Source organism: Cebus imitator, unplaced genomic scaffold, assembly GCF_001604975.1.
Source record: "Cebus imitator isolate Cc_AM_T3 unplaced genomic scaffold, Cebus_imitator-1.0 Scaffold7, whole genome shotgun sequence".
In the NCBI taxonomy this organism is placed as follows: Eukaryota; Metazoa; Chordata; class Mammalia; order Primates; family Cebidae; genus Cebus; species Cebus imitator.
Genome location: NW_016107322.1, coordinates 6,904,681 through 6,915,677, shown reverse-complemented (window position 1 = coordinate 6,915,677; position 10,997 = coordinate 6,904,681).

Genomic DNA, 10,997 nt, shown 5'->3' with positions numbered 1-10,997 from the left:
ACTACATCCTAAAACACTCTAGGGCTTTTAGGGCACAGTTGAATCCAATGTTTTCATTTTAGTCGTGAGAAAACAGAGTCCCAAAGATGCTAACTGATTCCTTTAAGGTCACATGGTAGCTTTAATGGCCAAGACAGGACTGGAATCTAGATCATTCTATCACTGCATTCCCCCAGTTTCAGTTTAGCATGAATATCCTCCCTTGCCACATGTTTATCACCAAAAACAAGATCCCATTATTCCCATCCCGACCTTACTGTGTCCATGTCTGGCTGAGTTGCTAATAAACAACAAAAATTGTTTCAAGATTTGAAAAGACCCTAGTAGAGACAGGTGCTTAGAGATGTATCAACAAACTCACAGTGGGTTGGAGTACCGGACCGAAGAAGAAAAAGCCAGTGTTTACACAACTGAGCATGGCTTTCACTGCTGACTGGACAGCTGCTCAGTCTAGAGCTTCTTCACCCAGAAAAATATTCAGTTATCAAAAGGGTACATTGATTCACCAGCTGTACGTACATTGCTAAGACTTTCTAATATTTAAAAGTCATAAAGGTTACCATAATTCAATAGATATTATTGAATGTTACTGTTGCTTCACAGAAATTGATCTTTCACTATTTATTCAACTATTCATTCAACTGAACTCAGTGAAGAGAACCTCACTGCACTGTAAATATTTAAATGGCTCTTGTTGGAGACAAAGTGAATCAGCATAAGTAGGCTGGGAACAACATTGGCTCAATCTGAGAACAAATATTCAGAATAAAGAGCCCAATTTTGCATCCAGGACGCCAGACTCAAGCAGGTCTATTATCAAAAACACCTTCCAAGTTCACACTGCACTTGAGAAACATGGGTATCCCATTTTAAACGTAACAAAAGTACTAAGAAGTGGTGAGAGGAGTGGGGAGAAAAATAATAAACCCCTAATTCTTCTCAAGTCTGAAGCATTAGGAAATGAAGTGACAAACCAGTTTTCCTTTCTGATCTCAAGCAAATGATTGACTTTAGAGCCCGCAATGACCTGCTTAGAGCTATTTAGAGTGTCAAGGGCCACCTAGTTTCATGTCATTGAACAGGTAACAAAGCGCAGTAAAGGAGAGGCTTAGGTACTGGGGGATAAAGTTTGTATCGAGTTACATCCTGAAATCTCAGCCTTTTCCAAACAAATGTAAATACTTAGCTACATCTGAATCATTCATTTTGAAAACCCAACAGACCTTTTCCTGGGAAAGTAGGCCAGATTAAAGCAACAATACCAGATGCTTTGCTCAACTGATTTTCTAGATTGAGCTGAGAAAACTGTTATTGTAGAAATCTAGTCTTACCTCTTTTCACTTCCAGAACTGAAATGCCTTTCTAGGCTGTGGAGCAAAAGAAACCCATCAGCAGGGCCAGAGAAATCCTACTAGAGGTGGCACACCTAGAGCTGAAAGGTCTGAGTTAGGACCACATATTGATTAACTTCATTAATGGTAAGATAATTTTCAGGTTTAGCTCATCATCTGCCCATAACCAACTTTACCTGTGACTGTGGCTCATTACCACGCCGCTACCAGCCCACCTGGCTTTCATGTGGTTTCACAAATGAAAGTTCCTAGTTTTCTTTAATCGTATTCACTTACTCATTTATTAAATCGCTGAATCTCTTTTCTTTCTTTCTTTTTTGTTTTTTTTTGTTTGTTTGTTTTTGAGATAGAGTCTCACTCTGTAGCCAGGCTGGAGTGCTGTAGCTCGATCTTGGCTCAATGCAACTCCACCTCCCAGGTTCAAGTGATTCCCCTGCCTCAGCCTCTTGTGTAGCTGGGACTACAGGTGCACGCCACCACAGCTAGCTAATTTTTTGTATTTTAGTAGAGACAGGTTTCACCGTGTTGGCCAGGATGGTCTCAATCATCCCCCATTTATTTACCCAATAAGCCTTAATGAGTAGAACAGGTAGGCATGATGCTATAATGGAGATGAGAAAGACAGAACACTTTGCACAACTAGATGGTACCTGTCTTGCCAGAGATGGAAAAGGAGACTAGAGGCAGACTGGACTAATTGTAACTTTGCCTAGAAGAGCTGGAAGGCTGTACTGGATCATTGATCTTGAGAAGTGGTAGAGGAACTAGACAGGAATTAACCAGGAAGAAGGGGCAATTCACAGGGAATGGTAGCTATAAAGGCAAATAAGCACTGAAGGTCTTGCTATGCTTGCGGAGAGTAGGCAGGGATGAAAGGAAAGACGCAAGGGGTAACTAGGGAGTTGGAAGAATGAAGACTAGTGAGGGAAGTCACTGTCTAAGGGTGCTGTGCTTTCACCCCCATCACTCCTCTGAAACTGCTTTTGCCAAGATTACCAAGAAACCTTATTACAACGGAATACATGGGTGATTTTCAAGCCTTATTTTACTTATCATCTAGGCAAGTATTCTACCAAAGGTTGGAAGATGAGAGTAGTTCACGTCAGGTGCAGGCAACAGGGAGTACACTATCCACAAATTATTTAAAGATAATCATAAAAACTGATACAAATGGATCAGCTTTCTATGATCGCAATGCACCAGCGATTTCATTCAATGTTGATATAAAAAACTCCTCCCCAAAACTTTTTTGTTACTCTTAGCTCTAAGCAATTGCTACGCTTACTGTTGCATTTTAGTAATATTATTGTATGCATGTCTTATGTCCTATTGTATGGGTATGTATGCCAACTTCGAATAAGCAAACTTGTATTACTTACCCTTTAATAACCATCATATACACCTGAAAACTATTCTCAGGAGTCTGATGTTACATAGCCTATTCCAGACACACATGGACTCAGCACGTGTTCATTTCAAAAGTAAATTCATAACGATTCATAGTCATTCATGCTTGCTTTGAGCACAGTTAATGTTTCCAACTCTGTAGTACACACCCTGCTGCAAACATGCTATGTTTAATCGGAAGATTCAAAATAAACAATGACAGAATAGAGACTGTAAAGGCAGAGAAACAAAAATTGAGTTATTTTAATTCTGTCATTTTGTTACCACTAGTTTTTACTTGTATTTAAAATTGAAAACAGTGAAAGAGTGCAAACTATGAGATGTTCATTACTGAGTCGGTTGCTGAGTACAAATTTTAATTCATACATAAAATAATGTACTGAATTTGAAGGATATCCTGAAAATTGAAATTCATTCTTTCCAAATACTACTCATTTTTAAATTAAAGAACAAATCAAGAAAACGAAGAGGCTGCATGATAGTAATTGAAAATAGGGAATCCACTCTGGGTGTCAACTACATCAGGTGCGCCACAGATGGAGGCTGCATTCAAGTCTTGTGGTCTCTCCATCCTTCTCCAAACACTCTTTTCCTTTGTTCTGTGTGATACATGCTCTTCCAGTTTTCCTCCTACCTAGCAGTCTCTCCAGCAGTATACACGTCTCCTCCTCCCTGAAAACACCATAATTCTCAGGAGTCTGCGGTAGTTAGGTCATCATCTCTTCTTAACCTACAAGGCTTCTGAATGATCTCTTCAGCTCTGTGGCTTCAGTAAGCAACTGTATGCTGACAACTCTCAAATCTATTCCTTAGCTCAAATCTCTCTCCTGAACCTGTTTATCCAACTCTCAGAAGATACTGAGCATCTTCTTTTGAAGGTAACTTAGACATCTTCAATTCTTGTCTGAAACTGAGCTCATTAACTTCACCTCCTTCTTGATCAGTCTGGAAAACTAGGAGCCATCCTTGATTTACCCCTTTCCTTTTTCACCCCTTCCCCTCTTAATCACCCAGGCTGACAAATATCTTTCCTAAATATCCCTTATCATCCACTTATCTGCTTCTTTGCTGTCACAATCATTACACTGGCTATACAACCGCTCTCCTGCATAGCTCCAATAGCCATTTTTTGTGTAGTAGACAGAGCTCCTTCTGAAGAGTAAATTGGATCACATCACCAACCTGCTTAGCCCCGTTTAATAACTTCCATAGCTTTTATTTACAAGACAGAGGTAAAATGTTTCTTTTTACCTTCACGGTCTTATCTCTGAGCCACTGAAATCTTATTTCAGTTATTTTAATGTTTCAGGTGGCTGGGCGCAGTGGCTCACACTTGTAATTCCAGCACTTTGGAAGGCAGAAGCAAACAGATTACCTGAGGTCAGAAGTTCGAGACCAGCTTGGACAACATGGTAAAATCCCATCTCTACTAAAAATACAAAAATTAGCTGGGTGTGGTGGTGCCCACCTGTAGTCCAAGCTACTCTGGGAGGCTGAGGCAGAAGAATCGCTTGAACCCAGGAGGAACAGGTTGCAGTGAGCCGAGATCGCACCACTGCACTCCAGCCTGGGCGACAGAATGAGACTCCGTCTCAAAAATAAATAAATAAACAAAAATAATATGTTTCAAGTTCTCTCTTGACTTTAAACCATTGCTTTTGCTATTTCCATGTCTGATGTTCCAAGGAAAATATTATTTCCTCTGGAAAACCTGACTGCCTCTCAGGTTTGAGTTAGATGCCTTCCTACCGTCAGAGCGCGAATTGGTAATCGCAGTCTGTCTGTCTCCCTTATTAGTCTTTAAATGAATTAGATTTTAATTCTAAGAGCAGCTATCAGATCTGTATTATTCCTCACTGTATTCCTAGGCCCTTGCTGTAGAGTGGGTACTAATAAATAGTTTTGTAAAGTGAATTAATGTATGTATGAATTGCTTTGGCTCTAACTAGAATTTGTCCACAAAAGATCATGGCTGCGGTGTTTATGGTTTATAATGTCCATTGTTCCATTTTGACTTATTTCATTCCTAGCAAACTTGTCCTATGCATTGTTATTTATAACCACGTTTATGATTTCTTTCAGAAAATATATAAAAAATGATACATGCTAAATAAAATCTGGCAGGTATTTTTTCCCCCACCACCAGGAAGGAAATGGAGGTGTAAATACATTTAAAATTCACCAGGTGGTGACGGAATGCAGGACTTTTGGCCAACCTTAAATTGTCCTTTCAATTTTAAATCCACGCACCAGCAGACGGGATAATTTCAAGTCTCTCTTTGTTCGGAGCTTCAGGGGAGAGTGGATTTTTTTTTATAGAGGGGATTTTTTTTTTTTTTTTTTTTAAATGAAGAGATACACGAAAACTACCAAAGTCAAGGCACTTCATAAAGAAAAATATGGTGTTTCATTGCTGAAGAGGCCCAACTAAAGTCTAATGCGGAGGATGAAAAAGAGAGGGGGCTGGTCATATTCTTCAGCTAGCATAACCTTCCCTTCATGTTTACATCAACAGCAGTGGTGCCTCCTGGTCTGATGTTTACATAAAGCTGAGAGTCAACTGGATACTCTGGCTCCATGCTGGCCCAAGGCAGAGCTGACCACGCAGGTAACAGGCACCTGGACGGGGCTCCCCATGGGCCATCAGGGGTTCTTATCAGCTTCTCTTAGCTGGCAGATTTTGAACAGTGGGTATGTTCCAAATGTGTCAGGGCATATTTTTCAAACATCACTGCAGATTCATTCGTTATGTCTTGCCTTTTTTTAGACCTTGACAATAAAGGGACACTTTTAACCAAGGAAGGGAAAGAGAAGATCGTGCACACTGATATTTTATGACATGCTAGGATCCACAGTGAGATTAACCTATTTCTTTGAGATCTTTGGGGTCCTATTATCTGCGACTCCTCATTATTTTCCTTTCCACAATGGCAATTATATCTTCAAAGGGGGAGGATTCACACCACACTTTCAGGTTTATCTGCTCTGAATTCCTATGTATTTCAAAATGTATACTTTGAGGTGAACTTTGAGAAAACACAGGGCTCTGTACTCTGCTCCAGTTATGGGTGTGCGTGTGTGTGTGTGTGTGTGTGTGTGTCTCAACTTAGAATGTGAACACCTCAAGCACAAGAATCTTGTCTTTGTTTTGTTATTCTCCAGAGAAAACACTTGATGCTTAATTTTCACATGCACATAAAAAGGACAACATATTTTGTGCATGTTTCATGAAAACTGTACTTACTGTAGGAAGACATTTCAATATGTGAGGAACAGAATATAGAGAATTAAAATGGACCTTTTTGTATATTTCATTATTTCCTATGTAGTAGCAAGTGATGTATTACATTCCTAGGACTTCTATAACAAATTACCACAAACTTGGTGGCTTAAAACAATAGAAATTTATTCTCTCATTATTCTGGAAACCAGAAGTCCACAATCAGTCACACGGGGACAAAATCAAGATGTCTGTGGGGCCACATTCCTTCCAGACACTCTCAGAGAGAATCTGTTCCCTGCTCTACCAGCTTCTGGTGGCTGCCAAAACATCTTGGCTTGTGGCCCCATCACTCCAGTCTCTGCCTCTGTGGTCACATTGCTTTTTTCTCTGCTGTCTGCATCAAGTTTCCCTGCAGGAGACTTGTAATTGCATTTCGTACCTGTCTGAATAATCCATGGTAATCTTCCCATCTGAAAATCTTAACTTTAATCATATCTACAAACTATATTTTACCATCTAAGGTAACAGTCAATGGTTCCAGGTACTAAGAGATGGATATTCATTAAAGGAATATTCAGCCTACTGCTGGTGGTAAGGGCATCATCATAATAAAAATGAATTTTCTCAGGGGTGCAAGCAATCCAAGGAAAATAAAAGATAAGATCTACAAGCTGTGATAGAAAAAACTGCCCTCAGTAAAAATTTCATGCTGACACTGTAATTCAGAAATCAATGCAAAAGTAAGTTCCTGACTCTGGAAAATGATTGTGTTTCAAAATGTTGTGAGTCAGTTGTTTAAAGTTGGGATCTAACATCACTTTTCTATAGAAACAATAATTCTTAAGACAATTTTGATTCTAGTGAGCTGCTAAAGCTAATTAAACGTAAGTGAGATATAGAAATAATTTACTTTTATCTTCTAAGAATTTATTCTATGGAAATAATCAGAATGCAAAAACTCAAAATGTGTTGCGAAGATGTTTTTAGCCACATTATGTACCATAGCATAAAAAAAGATAGAAGGGAGAACTTAAATATGCAACAACATAGAAAGGCTTATGCAAATTATGGAATATCCACATGATGGAATGTTATGCAACCATATTAAGTTGATGTAAAATTGTTAAAGACATGAGAAAATGTACATACAACATTGAAGTGAAATATTGACAATATTTTTTGCTCGTGAATCTGTAATTTGGACAGAGCTCAGTAGGGACAGCTTTTCTATACTCCATTTGGCATCAACTGCAGCAGCTTAGAGGCTGGAATCATCTGAAGGCTCACTCACTCATATGTCCAGCAAAGGCTGCCACTGGTCCGAACACCTACACATAGGCTCTCAGTGTGACCTCGCCTTCCTCACGACGCAGTGGCTGGTTTCCAAGAATCTTGTCCCAAAAATGAAAGCCAGACAGAAGCCATATCACCTTTCATGACCTGATCATTAAAGCCAGGCAATGCCACATTTGTCACCTTCCATTCACCAAGGCAGTCCCAAGGCCTGGCCATTTATAGATGGAGGTAAAATATGACTCCGCCTCTTAAGGCAAGGTTCTGACACTAGAAACATTGTCTGGTCATTTTTGGAAAATAGAGTCTGTCTCACAAGGACACAAGCTATATACAAAACGTAATCCTGATGTTAGACACAAATCCATAGTTACTAGCACATTAGAAGGAAGTAGTAGTAGTATTTTATGTAAGTAGAAATAACTAATATTCTTTCTATCTTGATGGTAGAACTATAGGTCATTTTTATTCTCCATGTGGTTTTTTGAATGCATCATAAATTTCAGGATCAAATCTATTTGCTGTGAGTGAAAATATAAACAGACTTCTTAGAACAGAGAGTATGTGAACAGCACTTAGTACAACACCCTTATATATAATATATCATGTAATCTTAGCAATCATCTGGTGGGCAAGGGGCATGAAACTCATTTTCAGGCCAAGAATCTGAGACGCAGACAAGCTTATTGCTAGTTTGTGGTGGACCTGGATCTTGAATTCCAAGCGTTTGATTCCAAAGTCTTGTTTCCTGGTGTATTCTTGTTCTGCGGTTTCTCCTTTAAATGGGTTGGAAATTGCAGGTAACATGTGTCATCTTCCAGGGGAGAATCTCTCTGCCATCTTCACTCTCTTCATTGTCATAAAAGATCGCTCTTACCTCTGCATAGCATCTTCTTTTGTGCTAGAGGTAGGTCTTGGGAAGAGGGAGAATGAAAAACCTGGAGAAGCTTCCGAAAGGATTCAGGTAAAAGAGAGGGAAAGGCAGAATTCTGAGATGGGGGCTTGGGAGAACTCTCTGGCAGTGAGAGACATAAGCAGGAGTATAGTGGCAATTTTGGCTCCTGTTGAGTGTGGTGCTCAAATAGCACAGCGAGGGATTGAAGCGTGCCCTGATCCTTGACCGCAGTGATGCTGAGACAGGATAGATGAGAAAAAAAGAAATCAGGGACAAGTTTCCAAAGGACAGCAGTTTCTATATGGAAGAGCAGAAGTTTCATAGGATAGATTAGAAAAAGGGTGCTCGTTCAGTTCTAGGATCTGTTCATAAATATAGGATTTTCATAATGTGAGTGCTGGTAAATCAGAAATTGCCACTAACTCTTGAAAAAAAAAACACTATTTAGCTTAAGAATTCGATGGAAATGAAATGAATTGAAACAATCCCAAATTTTCTTTTGAGTTGAAATTTGCTTTAGAATGTATTTACGTTAAATGGAATATCTCATTTTATAAAAGGAAAAACTTTAATCATATAGAAAAGCTGAAATAATAAAATCAGTAAATGTATATGGGTATAGAGTTATCTGGTACTACAAGCAAGCATTATTCTGTTATACTGAGCCTAGATGAAAGAATTCATCTTCATTCATTTTGAGTACTACATAGTCAGCAGCACCAAACACCATCAATCCCTTATTAGACCTCTCCTTCAGGCTGCTCTTTCTTACAGTAGGCAGATAGAGCTTATTTTATAAACCAAGCCTTTTTCTTTGGATTGGTAAATATTGTTTGAGCCCTTAAGCCCTTAATTTTAGCTTCTAGCCTATTGTCCATAGTCTGAAGAGGGAAAGCAAACATTAAGATATTAATCAAATTTAATTTAGTGATCAAAAGATCAGTGTTCTATGCTCCAGAAAATCAAGTATTAAAAGAAGACATTTCCTGAATGCACAACATTTCTGATTCTTCTTCTCCTAGGTCTACTATATAATTACATTTCTCATCCCCTTGAAGTTGAACAGGACGATGGTTTGATTATTGTAATGCAAGGAGACGTGTTTGGTCCTCTAACAGTTAGTGCTCCATTGACCACGTTCTCTCCCCTCTGCCATGATAACCAGTGACATTTACAGATAGTGGAGGCTTCATTACCCTCGGCACCAGAGAGAGGATGAGGTAAAACAGAGTTCCCTGCCAACTCAAATGGGCAGGTATCAAAAGTATTAAATAAACCTTGTGGTTCTCCATCATGGAGAGTTTCTCCTTGCATGATACTGCCACATAACTTAGTCTTTCACTGGATTCATACAGCCAGTGAAACTGATAGGCTTGGAATTGATGGTTATGCATGTCTTGAGCATAAGAGAGGTAGGAAATTTGAATTACTAGAAGGTAAGCTTCCAACCTCTGAAAATACATCAACAACAAGTGAAGGAAAACTTAACACAAAACCCTAAACACGAATAGCAGCGTCATTCATAATTGTCAAATTTTTGAAACAACCAAGGCATCTTTTAATAAGTGAAAGGGTAATCAAACTATGGTACATCCGGTGCAATGGAATATTATTCAGTGATGAAAATAAGTGAGATATCAAGCAACAGAAAGGAAGAAACCTTAAATGCACATTACTAAATGAAAGTGTCACTCTGAAAAGGCTACATACTGTATGATTTCAACTATGTGACCGGATTGGAAAAGGCAAAACTGGTGACAGTAATCAGCAGTTGTCAAGGGCTTATCATAGAGATGAGGGTAGGGGTGGGTGAATAGCAGGGGAGTTTCAGGGCAGTGAAACTGTTCTGTCTTAGGCTATAATGGTGGGTACATGTCATTATGCATTTGTCAAAACCCAATAGAATATATAATATAAAGAGTGAACCCCAATGTAAATGATGGATATTAGTTAATAACAAGGTATCAGTATTGGTTCATCCGTTGTAGTAAGTATATCACACTAATCAAGATCTTAATTTAAGGGAAACCGGGAGAACTGGAAGAGGGGATATATGGAAAGTCTTTGCAATTTCTGTTTAGTTTTTCTGTAAACCTCAAACTGCTCAAAAATTCAGCTAAAAAAGCCAATAAAGGATATTTTAAATTAATAAAATACCAAAAAGCTGTTTACATCATTACAAAGTGAATAGGTAAGTGGTGGCGAGTTGTTGAATTGAGGGTTGGTCTTGTGGGTTTAATTGTGGAATACTCGATGGGCACAAATGGTCATACATTTGGATATTATCCAGAAGAGGACAAGAAAAGAAATGAACTCCTTGGAGAGAAGAGCCTAAAAGATTTAGGTAAACTGTGATTAATAAAAGGGAGAAAGAACAGTCTAGAAAAGTAATTGCAAGCGATTTTGTTCTCCTGGCCAGATAGATACCATCCTATGAACAGAAAGAATATTGCATCAAAACGTTGCTTAAGCAAGTTACCCTGGAGGAATGTTACTTCCAGTGTACATTTATTTGGTAATCAGAAAAACATAAGTAGGATAGATTCACTTTTGTAATGGCAAAGTGGACCTTTCAAAACCTCTCACAGTGCAAAGGGGGTTGGCAGTGTGTGGGGAGCTCTGCAAACGCCCACTTTAGTGCAGCAATTTAACTGGCAAAAATTATTGAAAGGAGGAAGAAAGGAAGGAGGGGAGGAAGGAGGGAGGGAAGGGAGGAAGGAAGGAAGGAAGGGAGGAAGGAAGGAAGGAAGGAGAGAGAGAAAGAAAAAGAAAGAAAGAAAAAGAAAGAAAGAAGAAAGAAAGAAAGAGAAAGAAAGAAGAGAAAGAA